Source organism: Neovison vison, chromosome 5 (genome assembly GCF_020171115.1).
Source record: "Neovison vison isolate M4711 chromosome 5, ASM_NN_V1, whole genome shotgun sequence".
Lineage (NCBI taxonomy): Eukaryota > Metazoa > Chordata > Mammalia > Carnivora > Mustelidae > Neogale > Neogale vison.
Window position 1 is genome coordinate 8,248,406 of NC_058095.1, and position 21,512 is coordinate 8,269,917.

General features: G+C 50.7%; 1 long non-coding RNA gene across 2 annotated transcripts in view; it reads left to right on the forward strand.

Annotated features, from left to right (window-relative positions):
* Positions 1-21,512, forward strand: part of LOC122906035 — a 105,843-nt gene that overhangs the window by 35,011 nt on the left and 49,320 nt on the right. For both annotated transcript variants that reach the window (XR_006384510.1, XR_006384509.1), the window contains exon 2: positions 3,306-3,365. This is a non-coding gene — a long non-coding RNA (uncharacterized LOC122906035). The remainder of the gene's footprint in view (positions 1-3,305; positions 3,366-21,512) is intronic.

The window sequence follows — 21,512 nt, forward strand, 5'->3', positions numbered from 1 at the left end:
GTGCTGGGAGCCCCAGGCATCCATCACACACACGGAGAGGAGCAGGAACTGTGCATCTCAGAACAGCAGGGAATCCCAGCCTTACACACACACACACACACACACACACACACACACATTCATTTTACATATCCTCTCTTACTGAATCATTCCAATAACACAGAGGCTCACCATCATCTCTCCTGGAAGACAAAGACACCCAGGCACAGAGAGGTTAAGTAATTTGCTCCAGGCCAAACAGGTGGTAAGTGACAGAACTGGTATTGGACTTCGGGTTAGCCTGTTGCCAAAAGAACTGAAAAATGTATGAAAGGTGACAGGCTCCGCCCCCTGGTCACAACTGGAAGGCATTTTTAGGGCAACCCAGAAGCAAAGGCGATGTCACACGTTGGGCTTGGGGGGGCGTTCAGTGTGGGAGCAGGTTGTTAGGGTGACTGAGGACTTGGAGAAAGGGGGTCAGGGCGTATCTCCCCATTCTGTCCCCTTCCTTCAGCTGTGGAGCAGCAGTGTGCCCGTCACCCTATGGAGGGGCAGGTGTGGAGGGGCAGGTGCTGAGGAAGTAGTCGCAAATGTACTGGCAAAGCGAAGACAGGTAAGGACCACTGGGCACTCAGACTGAGTGTATGTCCTTCTCCCCACCGCTCTGGGGGCTACCGGTCCCTTCTTTCAGGGCCTTTTCTGATCAGCAGCCTTTCTCCTTAAGGCTCTCTTTGTTTTGCTTCTGTCCCAAAGGAAGGCAACTGCTTAATATGGTGGGTTAACTGCACCGTGTCCCCCGTCCCCCTCAAAATTCACACTTTGGAGCCCTAACGCCGGTCTACCGGAAGGTGACCATATTTGGAGATGGCATCTTTACAGAGGTGATCAAGTCAAGGTGAGATCATGAGAGCAGGGGCCCTAACTCAGTACGACTGCTGTCCTTATCAAAAAGGATATCTGGAAACAGGGACACACGGAGAAAAGAGGACGTGAAGAGCCACAGGGAATAGACGCCCGTCTACAAGCCGAAGAGTGAGGCCTGGATGGATCCTTCCCTCGGGGCCCTTGGAAGGGGCCCACCCTGCCGACCCCCTGATTTCGAGCCCCCAGCTTCCAGAATGGAAGCCATCCAGTCTCTGAAAATATGTTGCCACAGCAAACTCGAGCCCCAGCGTGTGTGCATCAGGGTTCCCACAATTTCAGGAGCATTTTGGATTTCAAAGAAGAGATAAAAGTCAAAGAAATTGCATCCGTGGGGGTGGAGGGGTCGGGGGTGGTGATGGCACCCAGGGCCCTCTAAACCGTGGAGAGGCAAATGCTGGGGCGGGAGCTGGGGTTGCAGACCTCGGGAGGCCTCGGGCTCCCTTTCACTCCCTGCCTGGTTCCCTTTCGAGAACTCAGTGTTTAGCTGCTTCGTTTTTGTATCCTGGAAACTGAGCTGGGCTGGTGACACCGCCCTGAGCAAGTGGGGCTCCCTAGAGCTGAGACTTCTAGACACAGAATGTTCCTGGTTTGCAGAAGGTTAAAAAGCTCCCTGGGGTCACTGTCTCCACCGAGGCCAAGGAGACCTGTCCAAGCTCTGAGTTGGATCGCTCAGCTGCCTAGCCTGGGGTTCTCCACGTGGGGCCCACAGGGAAAGCTGCACATGCCCACGAGCGGAGAGTAAATCCCTGCGGCAAGGTTTTGGGAAATCTTTGCTGCTGTGTCGTCTCTGGGTCCAGCCGATGTCGCCTGCTCAGCCCCGCGCTGGGGAGACCACTGTGAATGAGTCTAGGAGGGACCAGACACAGCAATTGTAGATTTTCAGATGTGACGATCATTCGGAAAGGGGAGGCACTGGTCCAGGCCACCGGCTCTTCCCCGGATGTCTGTGGTCCTTTGTGTGTCGGTTCCCGCCAACCTCAGGTTATGAAGGTCAGGGGCACAGTCCTGCCGGCATGCTTCCTCCCAGAGGCTCTTCAGGCTCCTGGTCCCGAGGAGGTGGTTTTTACCAAACCTGAGCACACATGGTCACGTGGGGAAGTCGTGGAAATGCAGATCACCTGGCCCTGTCTTTAGAGGACCCGAATTTGTGGATTGGGGGAGGGCCCAAGGATATGCCTTCTTTTTTTTTTTTTTTTGAAGATTTTGTTTATTTATTTGACACAGAGCTCAGATAGTGAGAGAGGGAACACAAGCAGGGGGAGTGGAAGAGGGAGAAGCAACTTTCCTGCTGAGCAGGGAGCCCGATGTGGGACTTGATCCCAGAACCCTGGGATCATGACCTGAGCAGAAGCCAGATGCTTAACGACTAAGCCACCCAGGCGCCCCAAGGATGTGCATTTTTAACAAGAATGTTCGCACCCCCACCCGGGTGGGTTGAAATGTGTGCACCGCCGTTCCGAGAACATTCTCCTAGGATCAGGGGCCACTTGCTACTTTTCCTTGTATTTCCACAAAATAAAACAGGAGACAGAAAACTGTGCAAAGTGAAACTGGCAAATGTCAAGGAGAAAACGAAGTTATTTTGCTGAAACTAGCAAGTCAATTCAATGTTGGTTGGATTGAAATGGATTCCTATTGCCATAGGAATTTTTTTTTTTGAGACTTTTTTATTTTAGAGCAGTTTTAGGTTCACAGCAAAACTGAGAAGAAGAAACAAAGATTCCCCATATACCCCACCCCTCCCATGCACAGCTTCCCTGACTCTCGACATCCCCCCCCCGCCCCCACTGACCGGAGAAGGACGTTTGTTACAGCTAGTGAGCCTCGTGGACATGCCACTATCCCCCAGAGAGCACAGCCTACGTGAGAGTTTGCTCTTAGTCTCGCACGTTCTACGGGTTTTGACGAAGGTACAGGGACATGCACTCGCTATGAGAGTCTCCTGCAGAATTGTTTCACTGCCCACCAAACCCACCGTGTTCCACCCCCTCACCCCTCCCTTCCCTTAACCCTTGGCAAACCCTTGTCCTTTTACTTTCTCCATAGCTTTTCTCTTTCTCGCCATGTCATGGAATTGGGATCAGAGCACATACATCCTGTTCCAACTGGCTTCTTCCGCCATGTGACACGCCTTTGAGGTTCCTGTGTGTCTTTTCGCGACTTGCTAGCTCCTTTCTTTTCAGTGCTGAATATTATAGTCATCTGGACGGACCACAGATTGCTTCTCCTGTTGCTGGTTTGAAAGACAGGGAGGCAGACGATACAGTGTTTCTATCAGCCGTGGGTCCCTTTCCTTTATAATAATAATGAGGCTTTATAGTCTCAAGCTTCACTGTGTTTGATTGAAAACCTTCCCATCGTGGATACATATTTGCTCACTTGGTTTCCTTTGATTTTTGCAGGACTGGGAAGTTGTTCGTCTCAGACCCTGGACTGTAACCCGGACGGAGACACCGAGATAGGTGAGTCATGTCAGCGATGTGGCCATCCCGACAGGTGACAGGTGACAATGTGATGGGGAGCTGTGAGGAGGTCAATGTCCCCCTGCCCCCTGCCGGAGACAGAGATGTGGGGTTCATGCCCCAGGTCTTCAGTGTCCCTGCACACTGTATCGTCCTAGGGGCCAAAAGAGGTGAAGCCTTACCAGCCAACTGAGTTGCTGTGTGTCGTAGGTAACTTCCTTGCTCTCTCTGAGCTTTAGTTTGCTTATCTGCGAAAGCAGTGGTACCTGAGAACGGCTTGAAGTCAGATATGATATGGCGTGACCACATAAAAATCAGGTCAGCACCCTGACCTCTTCGTTCCCATCCAACCTGCCCCGGTCCGTTCATCAGCCTGGACCGAGAACAGCGTGAAACGCGGAGTGAGCACTCAGGACATGTCCAGAGATGGCTCTTCGGCTCTCGGACCTGACTATTCTTTATCGGGCATATTTCTGAAATATCAGTGTAGGTTAGAAAGAAGGAAGCTGGGGACATTGATATTTTTTTCCATAGGGATCCCCTTCCTTTACCGTCAGCCCCATCCAGCTGGGGGCACCCTCTCCCCTCTGCCCCCGAAACCTGGAGCGGATTTCCCTCCCACTTCTTCTGACTCATATCTTCATCACGTCTCAGGAGCACGGCATCTGTCACTCCCTTCTCCTGGGGGACAGGACAGGAGGGCCTTGGGCAGAGTCAGCTGGAGCCCTGCACAGCCAGGGCCCGGCACAAGCCTGGTCCGATTAGCAAAGCTGGGAGGTTGGCAGCAAGCGCGGGCCCCGTGCACATCTGGGTGAAGGAAGCTTCCGGCTTTCTTAGACACCTGCTTCCTTTCCCCATGAAGCGTGAATTAGGAAGAAGAAAGCCTTCTTGCTTCTCTCCCCTCTCCCCCTTGAGCCGTGACTCTGAAGGACACTAAAGGTAATTCTTAGTGCCGTGGAGGCTGCTTACACTTTTCACGGGCAGGTGCACGGCCGCCCTGAGCCCACTCACGGCCAGTGCAGAGGTCAGAGCCCCCAGATTCTCACCTCCCTCCACACCTCCAACCTCTTCTCCATGAGATTTCCAGGGCCACCCTTTGCCAAAACCCAACCAGAACGCTTGCCTGTGTGCTTGGGAGAGGAAAGCTTACTTTAGACGGGCTTTCCAGTGCTTTTCTCTAATTACAGCTTGATTCTAAAGCAACGAATGGTTATTATTATAAAACCAATGTGTTTGCAGCCAAGGCGATAGGAAAGACACCACATAAGCCGCACCGACCCAAGGTTCAGGGAAATCAAGACTTTTTACTGGATCCGAGAGGAAGGCAAATGGGTGAGAACAGGAGACGGGGATCGTTAGCCATGTGCGCTGACTCACAGGTTCTTAGGGGGACAGGAGAGAAAGAAGGAAAGAAACAGGAGAGAAACACCTTAGGACTGGTGACAGACAGAGCAGGGACTTGGAGTGTACAGACACCCAGCCAAATAACCATTTGCAAGGGTTCTGGAACATACAGACAGCTGCGATGTTGAAATATATACTTCCCCAAACTCTTATTCATTTCAAAGTGTTTACATGGCTCACTAGGTGCCAGGCATTGTCCCTAACCTTCCACATATATTAACTCATTTAATTAAATTTCCATTGAGTTTCACAGTTTCTAGATTTATGGGATTTTCACCTGGAGACTGTTAGTGAAATCTGGGATCACTCCTTACCCAAAGAAGCTCTTGGAACGGTGACAGATCATTCTAGATTCCAGCCCACACTTTCCCTGTTAGCACCTGTGCCTCTACTGAATGTTTAACTCCTTGTCTGCTGGGCAGGACAAGAGCTAATGAACGGGAAAGGGGAGGGAGGAGAGCCTGGAAAGTGGGGAAGGGGAGAGGCCAAGGGGGTGCGGAGGGAAAGGACAGGGACCTGCAGGCAACCTCAGGGGAACAATAAGGCAGCCTAGTCAGCTGGGACTCCTTTTCCCGAAGACCTACCGTCTCAGCAGAAGGAGGGAGGTCTGTTCAAACCGGCAAGGCAGCTGAGAGCCTCTGGCACGCCTCCCCCTTAGCTCCTTCTGTGCAGCAGCAAGCAAGAAAGTTCTGATGAGCTAATGCTTCCAGGAACTGAGTAGGAGGGGATCGCCTTGCTGGCCAGGGCATTATCCCACTCTTTGAAGGGTTGGCTTTGAAGAAGGACCAAACTCGGGCTTGACGCAGCAGAAACAGGGCACGCGGTGGCATGGCTTGACATTGGGACGTGTGTCCATCCATCTCCAAGTTCGCTCTCTGGCCCTCCTTCCCCACTCGGCACCCTCCGTGTGTGAGTAGGACTGACTTCAGGGAGTGGGAATTCTTCCCAGGAGCCGTTTGCTGTGGCCCCTTCTGCTGGTTTTGAGGGGCCTGGAGCAGAGTGGAAGGATCTCAAGGCAAAAACAAATCCAAAGCCTATTAAGAGTCAGAGATCAAAGTCCAAGAGGTCACGCTCAGAAGGCCAGAGGTAGGACACTCTGGAAGAGTTTCAAGCTCTGTAGTGTTTGAGAGAGCGCCTGGTTTGCAATAAAGCAGAGAGCACCCAAGGCAGTCACAGGGAGAGGTCTAGAAGGTATGTGCTTCCCTTCCGCATTGCCTGCTTGGGGCTGGTTGCAGGTGTCCGAGATGGGGGTGGGCAGGTGTCGCTTTTCCCTAAGTTTCCTTACAGCACGAGACAAAAAGTCTCTGGTCGCTGTTAAATGACCCAGTTCACGACAAGTGCCTAACAAAGGGTCCGATATAAATATTCCTTAGCTTGGCTTCCGGGATTCCATTTTGTTAACGAAAGTCTTTAGAGGTCATAATAAAATTCACCCCTGGAAGTTGGCCCACTTGCCAACAAATGGTGGTGACCCTGGCCTGAGGGAGCAGGAAACAACCGGATACATTTTCTACACCTGGAATGATCGGTTTGGTGTCCGGGGGTCGGGGGACCCTCTCTAGATGGCACGACATGCAAGCACGTACCGTTGAGTTCGGCAAGCTATAGAAAGATCTGGTTTCAGGTTTGGTGATTCGAAAAAGGAGTCACCCAGAAGGTGGCACCTGTCTTTGGCTGTTCTCGGGCAGCGGTTTGACAACGATCTGGAGAGGGAATGGAAGAGACTTGGTTTATGTGTACTTGAACTCCAAGATCCTTTGGTGGGTCTGAGGGGTGAGGTGGGGGCCAGAAAGGGGTGAAAATCTGGGAGGTAGATGACAGTAGGGGGCTTCTCCCTGTGAAGTTGTCCAATATCGCCTCGCTGTGGGTACCCCCCAAATTATATGAAATGGGCTAAAACATTCTAGGATTCCTTGCTCGAGAATAGTGGTAACATGATACAATTCTTTTTTTTTTTTTTTTCTTTGAAGCCATTTCTGTTGCACTACCTCCTTCTATGTGGCTCTGTTCCCAGGAGCCTTGCCTGTCCAGAGGTCTGAAAAAAGCTAAATATTTTAGACACTGGAAAACCAGACTGGAATCGGGGTGCGCCCTTTCCGGGCCGGTTCCCCCTGGATGCTCTTGTTCTCCCAGCCCAGCCTCGGCTTCTTGCTAAGTCACCCTGGCCCCATCTCCCGTCTCTGCTGGTCTGGGGCAGCCGCCAATTCCTGCCACGACCAGGAGGGAAGGAACCGTTTCAGGGAGTTTGACGTCAGGGTAGGAAGGGTCTGTGGGAGCAGCAGCCCAGCATGTAGGGGGGATTTTCTGTTCTCTGGGGTGTAGACCAGTCTGCTCCAGGAGCCATGGGCCAGTGGCCAGATGCTCAGAGGCAAGGCTTTTATTTCAGGGGTGGTGGGGAAATGGAGTCAGAGGGGCAAGGAGGCTTAGCACCCAGTAGACACTCCACGAATCTAGGGGATGATTTGATCTCAGCTGTCCCATCCTTCAAATAATAGAGACTCACACATCATCGAGGTTCTTCTTACAAAACCCCTAGTTGTATGATCCGACTTGCAAACTAATATTCTAGAGATAAAGACCTTCCTATTTGGACCTGGCTGCATTTATTGCTGAGGTCCTCTTTTCTTTCCTTCTGCTGGCACGTTTGCTCTCCGTTGTACCTCTCTGAGACGAAAGACCGGGAGCCGGGTTCCTTCTTCTAGGTCGTTTATTCACGCATTCACTCCACACAGTTTTAGGCGCACTCACTCTGCTTGGGTCTCAGCTCTTGGAGCATGAAGGTCAAAGAACAGGACTCATCCCTTGGAGGAAAGAAAGGGGCAGAGAAACAACCCCAATGCCACGAGACGGAGCACCAGAATCTTCTGGTGCGGTCAGGAGACGCTTCTCAAGAGATGAGGTCCCAGAGCGGAGACCCACTCCTCGCCCAAGACAGGCAAGAGGTCAGAGGGAGAGCGGGTTAGAGATGAACTGTTTCAGAAAGATGAGAAGCCCAGATGTCAAGGCAGAGCCTTGCTCAGAGCCGGGGGTGGGGGGTGGGAAGCAATTACAGGGGCGGGGTGGGGCGAGCAGTTACGGATGCCTGGAGTATCACACCAAGGGGGGGGCCAAGGTGAGATGAAGGCAGGCCAGAGCAAAGAGGCCAAGTTCACCGGAAGTTCAATACCAAGTTCAATACCATGAAAAAAATACCTTCATCCAGTTGTCAGTAAGAAGCCAGGAAAGACCTTGACCTGCGTGGGGATGAGAGGGGGTGAGAGGTGTTTGAGGCCAGAAGGACGAGAGGATAGAATATAGGCAGTTAGGCCGGTGGCAGGAAGACCAGGTAAGGTCATCTTCCAAATTCTGGGCAAAGGAAGCTACAGAAATGGCATGCCGTTGGGGCTGCCAAGGAGGGAGTGGTCAAGAGATTTGGGGGACCAACTAGATTTAATTTCCAATTACACGTGAGTAGTCAGGAGCGTTCAGCATTCTTACTCGGACAGACAGTGGTGAGTGGTTCTATTCTCGGAAGGAGCTAGAGAGGGAGTGAGGGGAGCCAGCCGGTAAGGGGGGGAGGTCTCTGAGGCCCTCCAGGGAGGTCTCGGTGTAGATGTCCAGCACGCTGCCGGCTCTGGGGCTACAGAGCCCAGGGGACCCATGTGGGTGGGGACAGCCATTTAGAAGTCGTTAGCATGTGGGTGGTGGTTACCGGCTCTGTAGGTGAGTGGATGAGGGGACAGGACGTAGTGGCAAGAGAACCGAGTCTTGGGAAACAGCCACCTTGGCGAGATGGGGAGAAAAAGCGAACTCCCCCATGGAGCCAAGAAGGGGTGGTAGGCGTAGAAGGGAGCTTGTTCAGAGGTAGTGGCCAGTGTCCCCAAAGCAGGCGGGAGCACATCCAAAGAAGGATGTATGGGTAACACGGAAGGCATAGCAGAAAGGGCAACCACGACCCCCAAAAATCACCCTTGTGTCTGGGGGTCAGGAGCCCACGTGGGACCTTGGAGCGAACTGTTTCGGTGCAGAGAAGGAGGGGACCCACCCAATGAGCTGAGGGACACTGACAGTGAGAAAGTAGCTGCCCTAAATGTAGACTTCCCTGCAGAAAACCTGGTAGTGTGCATGCGGGGAGACTGACAGCGGGTCAACGGAGTGGTAGACGGTAAGTAGACAGTGAACCAGATTTAGAGGGGCTGCAAAGTTAATAGACCCTTCAGGATAGAAAACGCTTGAATTTGTCAAAAGATCAACAGGAAGAAGTCAACGGAGAGACAGAAGGAGAAAATGCAGGGAGGTGATCGGAGATGTGGGCACGATATGTGGGTGTTTGGGCAACGACTCGTACTAGGGATGCAGGAAGGAGGGAGGGCTGGGCACCAAGGGAGGAAGTTCATGTCCCCTTGCCTCTTTTTTCTTTCCATTTTGTTTTCGGTGAAATAGGCAAGGTGCCCTCTTTTAGGAAAGTTGGCAGAAGGGGCTTTGATCCTGGCATTGCTGTGAGGAAAAGGGGGCATGGGTTTGCCCAGAAAGTTGTAAGAGGATGGCTGAGCGGTAAGGAAGCTATCGGGGATGGCTCTTGGCCCGCTCTGGTCCTGCCCGCATGGGGGTCTGTGAGCAAGGCCGGGACGTGGAGGCAGAGCAGATCTGTGGTTGTCCAGGTGCACGACGGGGGCTGGAAGCAGAAAGACACCGTCACTCGTGCAGTTGTTGGCGGGAGCGCGGCCTTGGCTGATGGGCTTACCTGGGAAGAAGCGTGCAGGAGGGGAAAAGGTGACAGTGTGAGAGAAAAGGGGGGGCGTCCAGCGTCTGGAGAGCATGACGAGGTGAGAGACTGAGCAGGAGAAAGATCTGGAAAGATGGACACTGTCAGGGAGCTCTGGTTTTGAATGTCAGAGGCGGGACTCTTTGGGGATGGTGGCAAGTCCAAGGCACAGCTGGAAAAGTGGCAAAGACAGTGACAAGCATTGAAACTGGGGTCCAGGAACCAGAAAGCTGTCGTGCCTCCCCCAGATCTCACCCACCGCAGGGACTGTCATGGGAAGAGGCCACAGGGCAGCCGGCGTGACACTGAAGGGCTCGGAGAACTCCAAGACGCGCCTCGTGTTAGTGAGAAAGACTCGACCGTGGGAATTCTTGATCAACATGGTCTCCGGAGCAGAACAGATGAGGGCCGGGGCGGACCCCTTCTGCTTGGTTGCAGCCCTCGGAGCCCGTGGACCTCTGCTTGTTTTAACAGTCAAGGGGCAAAGCTAGTTATTTCCAGCATCCGGAGAAGTGGAAATTTCGACAAGACTGTCAGTGACTTTGCCCCAAATGACAGCACCGAGAGGCTGACCTCAGTCTGTCACTTCATCTTCCTTCCTCTCCCTGCCTGGCTTCCTCTCTCACGTTTGACCGACTGCAGCAGAGCGGGTCCCCACGGGCCTCCTTGATGCACACTCTCCAGAGATTTGGCATGGAGAGTTGATACAGGGATGTGGAGGGGAATTTTCCCACTTGGCAGTGCAGTGTGAAAGTCAGGAGGGAATGTTTTTCCTGCTCAGCAACACGAGGTATCAGATCATTACTGCTTGTTTCTCTGTCCAACTCTGTTGCTATTTACGTACATGTATCGGTTCCCTAACAATACCTTTTGCTCAGGTCATGATCACAGGGTCCTGGGATCGAGTCCTGCATTGGACTCTCTACTCAGCGGGGAGCCTACTTCCACCCCCCCCCCGCCTCTCTATTTGTGATCTCTCTCTGTCAAATAAATAAATAAAATCTTTTAAAAAAAATTAACTGATTTCATGATGGGGGCCCAGGACAAACCATGCTCTGAGAACACTAATTAGCTCTGCTGCCCATGTGGGAGAATTGAGACCAAGGCTAGAAGGTTCCTTATAAATCACCGACCCTCCTGTCATGAGGCAGTAGTTTAGTTAAGAAGACAACAAGAGGGGAAATTTAAAAAAAGAAGAAGAAGACAAGAGGAACCTCTTTCGTAAAAGGGATGAGGAGACACGCCCGTGCCGTGGGGGCCAGCAGCCTGAACCAACAGGAGAACATGGAACTTACTTTTTGTGGGTGTTCACCATGTCTCAGGCACTGTGTTGGGTGCATTGAATTTATAACATCTTTTAATTATTTAACAACCTGCTTCAGAGAGTTGGGAAAGCTGGAATCCTGGAGGAAAGGAATTCTGGATATGTCAAGCTTTCAGACTACCTCTGAGTTTTAAAATACAGGAATACAGACTGAATTGCTCAAAGCTGTTTTATGCAATCTGGATGGAAAGACGTCAGCATCACTGTAGTTGGGCATGTTCCAGGACATTCTATGAACTAACGATAGACTGTAAGACACAAGAAGTCAGGGATCTCCTCTCTTCGGCTCCTCCATGTACAGTGCCCAGCAGATGACAGGTGCTTAATGCAGGATTTGATGTTTGGAGCTACAGTGGCCATTTTGTGGCCATGAGGAAAAGAGAGGAAACATTTCAAGGACTGTGACCCAGGGCCCTGACATATTCGAGCTGCCAAATTAACTCACCCTGGGACCACCTACCTTCACACCTCTTCCTCTATGACGTAATTAAACATATTCGTTTTTCAAAGTTACTTTTCTCAGGCAATTTTTTTTTTTTTTTTAAATCATGGCCAGAAACGCCTTAATTGACCCAATCTCTACATAGAAGCTTGAGCTGGCAGTTGTTCATTTCTGTGCTTCAGCTGAGTGAACACCACCGTGCTCCTTAAGGGAGCCACACGTGATGAGAACGACGGTGGGCACCTCATTCTCAAGGCTAGATTAGAAAGTTTGCCGAGCCCCTCAGGCTGATCTCCCCTACCTACGTTTAAACAAACTCTCGTTTCATCCAGAGCTGGATTCCCGGCAGCGCGGGTGGCAGAGAGCGAGCCTGGCAGTTTCGTGTTTGGTTTGTCAGGGTGCCACACGGAGCCGGGTGCCAAGGCCATGTTATGTGATCGGGGCCATCCCTCTGACCCGCCCGCGGCCAGGCGTCATGGCAGGCCAGCCGTTGAGAGAAAAGCATAGTTTGCATTCTTCCCTCTCCTGGGGAATTCTAGGAGGAAAGACACCTGAGCTGGTCTAGGAGGGCATTGTTCCTGCCCTTTTCCGATGGGATCTGTAGGCTTTTGAACCTGAACAGAGGTGGAAGGAGGCATTGGAGCGCCCCGGAGCCTTATTAACCCATCGTCGGGGAAGATGGTGATTTGGACTAAGCGTTTGGGGCAGACATTTAAGAGTGTCTGTGACTGTGGCGGGCGAGTATCTGTGTTTCGTGCTGACGAAGCAATCTGACTTCTTTTCCTCAAACGCGCTACCCTGACACTCGGCCGGCTGCCTGGGAAGAGCCATCCCGTCCTAGTGGCCCCCGCGTCCCCCTGTCATCTCCTCTGTGGTGACTCAAAGTTGTAAGGTCGCAGAGATGACATGAGGTCTGGAACGTGTCTGAGGAACGGCTGCTAGAAGGTTTGTTAACATTGGACAAGCAGGGGCTGGGTTTCCGGCACCTCTGTCATGGTCCCCGTGGACCTCAGGCCCCCGGGCTCCACACAGAGAAGCTGGGAGAGGGCCCAGGAGGGACAGACGCACAGCCGCACCCCCACAGCCACAGCCAGCTTTCTGGGAAGCAGGCTGTAGGGGAGCAATTGAGCCAAGGCTTCCCCAGGACTCCGCTGGTTAAGTCAAGGTATAGTAGGCACCTGGGTGTCCTGGGGTCGAAGATCACCCACAGGGAACCAGCACCAGGACGTCTGGCTCGCCCTCACTGATTACGGATCATCACAAGCTCTTTGGGGAGGAGAAGATGAGCAGGACCCACTTGAGAATTTGGTGCATCTCCTCTGTGCCTCCTTGACTTAAAGTTGCCCGGGCGAGCCCGGAGCTCACAGTTCAAGTTCCGGTCCCCTTCCTTGCACTCAACCTCTTTGTCTTTTTTTTTTTTTTTTTTTGACAGAGAGAGAGATCACAAGTAGGCAGAGAGGCAGGCAGAGAGAGAGGGAAAGCAGGCTACTGGCCAAGCAGAGAGCCCGATGGGGACTCGATCCCAGGACCCTGAGATCATGACCTGAGCCAAAGGCAGTGGCTCAACCCACTGAGCCACCCAGGCTCCCCTCAACCTCTTTGTCTTGACAGAATCCCAAATCCAGCTCCCTCACTTCTACCTTTTGATATCTGTGTCTTGTCACTATACCAGGCCCTTTTTTTTTTTTTTAATTTTTAGGTTTTTATTTTGAAACAATCTCAAGCTTAGAGAAAAATCGCCAACACTGTACAAAGAACTTTGTCTTAGGAAGCCCTTTCCAGTTAATTGCTAACATGATGCCCCATCACCATGAAAATCTTAGTGTGGAATTTCTACGAGCAGCATAGCTTCTTACACATGTATATTTCCATAAGTGCATCCTACGTAAGCTAGCATAGGGCCATCCTGATCCCGACATTAGCACCCAAGGCCCTTCATCCCTTGTTTCAGTAATGGGTCCAGTTGTCATAATGGAGGCATCTCTTTGGACAATGTTGAACCACCAGTTTCCTAGTCTTTCCTTGACTTTTGTGATATTGACACTTTTTTTAAAAAAAAAAGCTTTATTTATTTATTTTGAGAGAAAGAGAGAGAGAAAGAGATTGGGGGGGGTGGAGTAGAGGGAGAGAATCTTCAACAGACTCTACACCAGGTACAGAATCTGACACGTGACTCGATCTCATGACCCTTGAGATCATGACCTGAGCCGAAATCAAGTGAGATGCTTAACTGAGCCACCAGGTGCCCCTGTGTCATTGGTAACTTTAGAGAATACAGGCCAGGAATTCTTAGAGTGTCCCTTAGTTTTAGTTTGTGTAATGATTCTTCATGATGACCTTTAGGTGTGCATGTATTTGGCAGACAAATAGAAACGATGCTGTGTTCTTCTCCTTACATTCTGACCCGTGAAACACAGCGGCAAACACTTGAAGAAGGTGGGTGTACCAGATCCCACGATCAGAAAATCACCAGTTTTCCCTATGTAGTTAATAAATATTTTTCCTGCCTGGGGAGGCATTTTGAGACAATGCAAATAACTTTGTTTCTCATCAAAAGATCAATTTATTTCTATCAGTATGGACTCATGCATTCTTATTTTCATTAGTCATAAGCCATTGTTTCATTGATTTTGTTGTTCAAAGTATCCCAGATTTGGCCAGTGGGAGCTCCTTCAAGCTGACGTTGTGGCTTTTCAACACTGGGCCCAAGGACTCAAAGATTTGCCAGAGGAGCACAGGATAGCAATGTTTCCAACTCCATTCCTCATCATATCCCTTCCCTGCCCCAAGATACTTGAACTATGTAAATCCTTCCCCAGAGAACATAGTGGCATGGTCATAACTTGTTAAATACCATAATTAAAATAGTTCTCTTATTAACTTTGTGATAACGCTTCCCCCCCCTCCTTCTTGAAATTACACGTTAGCATTTTGTTAATTAAATTTCCAGTTCCAACAGAACTTCTTGCCGCTGCCATGAGGTTTACAGGGGGCCCTCTTCCTGGAGGGTGGGAACGTGGCCCAGCAAGTCAGACAGGCTCTCATCTTTTCTGCAAGAAGGTTGAGGGAGGGAAACAGAAGAGATTATCAACAGTCTGTGCTCAAATCAGGTGGCCCGATTTAACAAAAACAAAGAAAGAGAAAATTTAAATTTCTGATATACAACCGATGATTTTTTTAGAGTAAGTATATCCCCCAAATTTCTTGGGACATACTTATGCCAAAAACCTCATTGCTATCTCTCTGAATTTCAAGCTTGGCGTGATATCCTGTACTTTCTCTGGCAACCTTACACCTACCTAAACCCTGGCTCACTGCTCAAGAGAAGAGGGGTTTTCCACTCTTCTTTCAATGTATGTTGGCTCTGTAATCACAGAATTAGCTTTGGAGGTAATTTGTATTGTTCTGGTCAGCTCCTTAATGCACACAATCTCAAAAAAGATTTTAAATATTAGTGTGATGATGATGGTGGACCCATTGATCTTTAATCATTTAAAGTGTCTGCTATGCACCAGGAGCTGTGGGAGGTGCTACAGATAAAAAACCAATAAAGATGCGGGCCTTGACCTCATGGAGCTCACTGTTCAGAGCCGAGGTCCTAGATTTGGCCAAATCCAGCCACCATCTTGTTTTATAAATAAAACTTTATTGACACACAGCCGCCCCCATTTGTTTACTACTGTTGATGGATGTTTTCGTCTACAGTGGCTGAATTGAATAATTGGAACCCAGTCCCTGTGGCCCCCAAACGTAAGATATTTACTTTTGGCCCTTAAGAAAAAATGTTGGCTGGCCACTGCCCTTGAGAAAGAACAAGTCCGCAACGGGAATAATAGGCTACGAGAGGTAGAAGTAAAGCCCATGGAGAGCGCAAAGAAAACAGCACCTAGTTCTGTCTCTGTGGTGCTGTACCCATTTGTCGGGGCGACCCTGGAGCTGAGTTTTAAGGGATTTGTCCAAGGGTGAGAAGGGAGGGGGTGCTAGGATTCTGAGTAGAAGCAACAGCATGTGGCAAAGGTACGGAAGCTCCTTCTGGGCCATGATCCGGGGACGTGGAAAGTGTATGACAGGGTTTAGGAAAAGATCCTATCTTGAGGGTCACCACCTGTCGGGAACATACAGATATTCATTTACAAGGGCACACTGTACGGCCTGGAGTAGAAATTAGAATTTGTATTTTACACATGAGGAATTGAAGGCTCAGAAAACTCATGAAACTGTCCAAAGTCCCACAGAAGGAAGCAGAGGAGTCAGGACGCTAACTCAGGGCACCCCCCGGAAAAGCTTGTGTCCTTGGCATCCCCCGTTTTGCATTGCACAGTTGGGGGTCCAGCACTTCTCACAAACCACAGCCAGGCCCTCAGAGACGGGGAAGTGTTCGTTCTTCTAGAGGGGTGACTCCTGACCGTGGATGATTGTGTCCCTCTGAGGTGCACTTGGCGATGTCTGGGGACATCCTTGGTTGTCACAACTTTGAGGGGAGTCGCTACTGGCATCTCATGGTAGAAACCATAGGATGCTGCTATGTATCCTATAAAGCATAGGACGGGCCCCCGCGACAAAAAATAATCTGTGCAAAACATCCATCGTGTCACAAATGAGAAACCTTGCCCTACATCCCTGTGCCCAACACGGGGCTTGGCACATGAAGGGTACTTAGTACTGTTTGTTGAACTGGAAAAAAAAAAAAAAGGATGTGTTTAGGGGATGGGGGAACCACGGACCAGACGTTAGTGAGTAGAAGACAGGGCAAGAACGTAGATTAGAATGGGGCTCTAGGCATGCAGGGACTGACGTCGGAGAGGTTTAATTTCTTCTGAAAGCTTGGTGACATCGGCGAGGCATGTCAGTCCAGGGGAGTGACACGATTAGAGGGGTTTGCTGGAGAGTTGCTGACTCTAGCATGAAGGTGAGATTCAAGTAAGGAGGCCTGATGGCAGCCTTGACGAGGCAGGGCCAGCAGGGAGAGAGAGGCTGAAGAATCCTGGGAGAGGCAGGTAGGAGACTCAGCAGGATTTGGGGTGTGCGGAGTGAGAGGAAGGGTCACGAAGACACTCGTTTGAGCAGTTACAAGACTGGCTGAGATAAGGAATATAGAAGGGTAGACCAGGTGTCTGGGCGCGGGGTGGGGAGAATGAAGACTTGGGATTTGCCAGCGTTGAGGTGGCTCCAGGCTTCCTGTGCTCCCGTGTGGCAACTTTCAGTAAGGCTCTGGGAATCTGAATCGGGAACTCGGGAAATGAAGCTGGGATGAGACTATTGATCTACCTGTCTACCTAGGTATGTTTGTTCCATTTGATGTCATTCTTTCTTACCTTGTTTTGCCCATTGTCCCTCACCAGACCGTAAATCCTCAAGGTCATGCATGGTGCAGGGATTAGGAGTTCAGACAGATTAGAGTTTGAATTCTGACTCCGCCGTGTCCTCGATATGTCATATCAGGATCTTACTTTGGCCCCGTAAGCCATAAAGTTTCCTCATCTGTAAAACGGGGATGGGGGGGCGCCTGGGTGGCTCAGTGGGTTAAGCCACTGCCTTCGGCTCAGGTCATGATCTCAGGGTCCTGGGATCGAGTCCCACATCGGGCTCTCTGCTCGGCAGGGAGCCTGCTTCCTCCTCTCTCTCTCTCTGCTTGCCTCTCTGCCTACTTGTGGTCTCTCTCTGTCAAATAAATAAATAAATAAATCTTTAAAACGGGATGGTATTAGCTACCTATAGGGTTGCAGGCATAAAACAGGCAGAACGCCCTCAGTAATGGTAACGCTTAGTATCTCGCTCTCTGCTCCCAGTGTGCAATGCACACATGTGTGCACACCCATGTTCACATGTGTGACCTAGTGCGGCTTAGCCCTGACCACGTGGTCTTGAAATACTTGGCGGAGGTATTCATCTTCCCCCAATAACTCTTCCAGGAGAGGTGGCTAGCTATGTGTGTGTCCCCAGCCCCTGGCACCGCTCCTGGGTCACAGGTACGGCATCACGAGCATTGCATCTGCGGGCAAGCCACATGCCCAAGGTTGCACTGCTCACCACGGGCAGACCTGAGGCTCACCTTGCCAATATTGGCAGACAGAACAGTCTCTGATCCTTCTGGCCAGCAGAGAATCAAAAAAAAAAAAAAAAAAAAAAAAAGCCAACATCAGTGATTAACTCTGGAACACATGCACTTAACTTTGCTGGTGAATGCCCTCTCATCACTGTACCCTTTTCTCCGGGCTGGTGTGAGGATGGGTCTGCACTCCTGAAGTCAGCCTCACTGAACAGGGACAGGAAGAGGCGAGTCTGAGACATCCAGCTGCTCCCGGGGGAGGTGAGAGTTAAATGGGTCTCACACCTTGCCTTCCGCATGGCCATTTCCAAGCCCGGCCCCTGGGGACTCTGGGTACTTCGAACCCACTCTGGGCTCTGGTGCCGGCTGAGTCATCCGGGAACACACGCTGCCCCACCCCGCATCCTCTGCCTTCTGACCAGCACCAAGTCTCCTGCATCGGACGGGAATGAGCCTGCTTCCTGTGGTTTTCTCAGCCAGAGATGCCCACCTGGCCGCTTCTGGCTGCCTCTCATTACTCTCCACATGGGGCCTCATGCACAGACCCTTTTCTTCATCACCCTGGTTAAAACAGTGAACGAAGTCAAATGGATGAATCAGCCTTAAAAAAAAAAAAAAAAAAAAAAAAGCTCTCTAGGGTAGATCTCCAAGTCGATCCAAAATTATTTTTCGACTCACCCATGACCACAGTTTATTTCCTCTTTGGTACGGCAGGAGTGTAAGCCAGACAGGGGGCAGACAGAGGTTCTCCTGGTTTAAATCAACTCACATTTATAGAGCGTCGACGAGGTGCCAAGCTCAGGGTTCACTCTTTCCCCGGGGATTCTCAGCAAGCGGCAGGAACATCTGTCTTATCCTTGGTTCCTAAGTAAGACATCTCCTGGTGCCCTGGGGAGATCAAGCCCTGGGGTATTTAGGTGTGCTCTGTCCTCATCTCCAGGGAACTCCTAAAGCCCGAGTTCAATTCTGCCACCTCCTAGACTTCTCGAAGGATCCAGCTTAGGATGCCGAACACCACAGAGTTTTAGGACTTCCTACCTCCGCGCCCTGCGGTGTCTCATCAAGCAAGGAGGCTCCCCCCTAAGCCTGCAGGCTCCTTGCTGTCTGACCCCAGCCATCTACCCTCGCTTCAAATTACAAGTAGGACTGGAAGCCAAGAGCCAGCCAGATGCATCATGGTTCCCACTAAGGAAACAAACCAAGCTGCCAGCCAGCAGGGCTTCGGTACAAAAGCCCAAGAAGCAGCGAGTTTACCCAAGAAGGTGATTTCGTATGTTTGTTTCTACATGCCGCTTTTCTCTCTGCAGAAGCTATGTGTTTCTCCAAATGCTCTTCTTTTTAGAGAGGGGCAGCATCGTTGGGGGGCCGTGGGGAGGGGGCTAACAGGACATGCAACTGGCTAGTTTAATTGGCTTCATTTAAGGTAAGGACACCACCGTTGGTTCAGTCCCCTTTAAATCCTGATTAGCCTGGCTGTAATCTGGACCCACGAAAGGCACTGCCGAGCCAAGGTGGCACTTTATTCATTCATAAATGAGTAACCCTGGTCCCAAATGGGACCTCACACGAAAGGATGTGTCCTCACACATTACATTCTCAGTCTACTCCTGCCATATGTGAGCAGCTTTCCTTCTCACTGTCCCCAAAATGCACACCGGAACTACAGTTTGGTCCATCGATCATCGATATTCCTGCGATGGGCGGGGGTGTGTGGCAGGGGGACTCATTAAGGAGAACCCTGGGAGTTCTACTTCTTAGCAAAGGTGGCCCCGTCTGGGATCCTGGGCAAGGACAGACGCTGGGCGGATTATGAACTCGGGGTACAAGGTCTTTCCAACTGGTGATTTTGATTTTGTCGTGTGAGTTAAAACTTTGGAATCCAGACACCCTGCGAAGAGAGAGCTGCCCGTTCTCTGACTTCTCAGGCGTTCAATGATCCGTTCATTCATTCATCCATTCATCAAACGTCTGCTGCCTTCCTCCGTGTGTGGGACAGGCCCAGCACTGACTATGAGAAGTAGTTCGATGTCCTAGACCATCCTGGGGGCTGACCTTGCCACGCATGTTGGAAGGCCCTGGGTGGGAGTCAGGAGATCAAATCTGTCTTTGCTGGGTGACCGTGTGTGAGTCGCTGTCCATCCCACGGATTTGCATCTCTCCCTGGGGTGCCTTGCCACTCTGTGGCTCTGTGTTTGCGCTCAGCCAGCCGGGGAGGACGAGGACGCCAGGGCCAGCCTCCCTCTGCCTTCTGCTCTGGGCAAAGACTGAAGGCCAGGCCCAGTGGGGCCAGCCCCGCTCTCCCCTCAGGCTCGTCCGGGGCCTTTTGGTCCCCCCCTGCCCCCCCCATCCTCTCTCTCTGCAGAGGTGAGGAAGGGATGAAAAAAGGAAGAGGGACACGCAGAGAAAAATGAAACAAAAGTAACTGGCGACTTCCTGCAGCAGGGTAGATCTCTCAAGTCTCAACCTGAGCAGAAGCGTGCCTTCCTGCTCCCCAGCTATTACCTGACTTTGGAGCCCAAATGGGTGTTCTCTGTCAAGTCAGCGATTGCGGTTCACGGTGAAGACTGACTTCTATACACATCACCATGGTAACGTTTAGGCAAACCGGCTGGGAAGCCTGAGGATGGATATTATGGGATAGCTTCCTTTCCTTTTTTTTTTTTTTTTTTTCCTTTCCTCTCTTAACAGTAGCCTAAGGTAAAGAACAGCGGAGTTGGATTAATTGACTTCTTTTTAGAGATTTCTTACCGTTGGGTATACTTGGCTCTGGCATTGTTAATGGAGGTTCAGCTGGTCAGCCCAAGGCATTCGGGGGTCCTTGAGTGTTACTGGTGAGTGGAGGGAAGGACTGATGAGTCACAGTGAGCAGGACTGATGAGAATACGAGAGGAGGAGGTGGCCACACGGACGCCTGTGTGTATGTGTGGATCTGTGCCCTTGTATGGAACTGCATGTGTGCGCACCTTCTGGTTCTGTTTGTGTCTGTATTTGTGTGTGTTTGGATGTGTGTGTGTGTGTGTGTGTGTGTGTGTGTGTGTACTGGAAGGGGGATGGTGGTGTGACTTTAATTCAGATGTCTCCATTCTCCATTCAGATACCATCTTCTGGTCCCAGATTCCCCCAGTAGTGGTCCTGTTCAGTGCCACCCGTGTTGTCTTTCGTCTGCTTAGCTAGAATTTGAGCCACTGTCTATCTAATGTCCCATGATCACACGCTAGGAGGATCCCGGAACGCCAAAATGAGCTTCCTCCAGAGGTGCCCAGAGAAAACGCAGGAGATAAGCTGATACTCCTTATCCCCTCTGGAGGTCGACACTAGAGACTTCCAAAAGCTTATATTGAAAACCACGAGTCTCTTGGACTTCCCTGGCTATTTTATTTGATTTATTGTTTTTTTCTGAGCTTGACCTGGAGGTTGCAGGCTTAAAACATTAAGCTTACCTGCGTATAAAAAGATGGGCCCAGTAAATACTCAGACAGGGTTTCTGGAGCTCATCTTCTAGAGATGTCTGGGCAGCCTTTAAGGAAGCACATAAGTTCTCCTTCACTAGGGTTCCTGAATCCTACGGATGTGGGCTCTGGGGAGGAGATCCACAGTGGCAACGGGTAGAATTTGGAGAAGCCAGTTCTCCACTCTGCTTCCTCCCCATCTCCCCCGTTACTAATTTTAAGTCTGTGAAGGGTAATCCTTTTTTTCTTTTTAAAGATTTTATTTACTTATTTGACAGATGGAGATCACAAGCAGGCAGAGCAGTAGGCAGAGAGAGGGCGGGGAAAGCAGGTTCCCCACGGAGCAGAGAGCCTGATGCGGGACTCGATCCCAGGACCCTGAGCCGAAGGCAGAGGCTTAACCCACTGAGCCTCTCAGGTGCCCCATGAAGGGTAATTCTAACTCTCTTATCAAATAGGATAAGGAATTTTTTTTTCCCCAAAGACAACACATCTGAAAATTTACAACTTCTACAGATGTGTGCCTTCCATTTGCAATGGATAGGTGCTTGGACATCGCGTGGATATGGAAAATTTGAAGTGGGTGAATTTTACGTATATTTAAGGAAACCACCGGAGGAAATCTTTGGTGATTCCTTTGTAAAGTGATTATGTCTTTATAGCCATTACCCAGATCTTTCCACCTTAGGTTGGATGGGAATAGAGTGTTCCAAAGCTTTAGATAAATAAACAAAC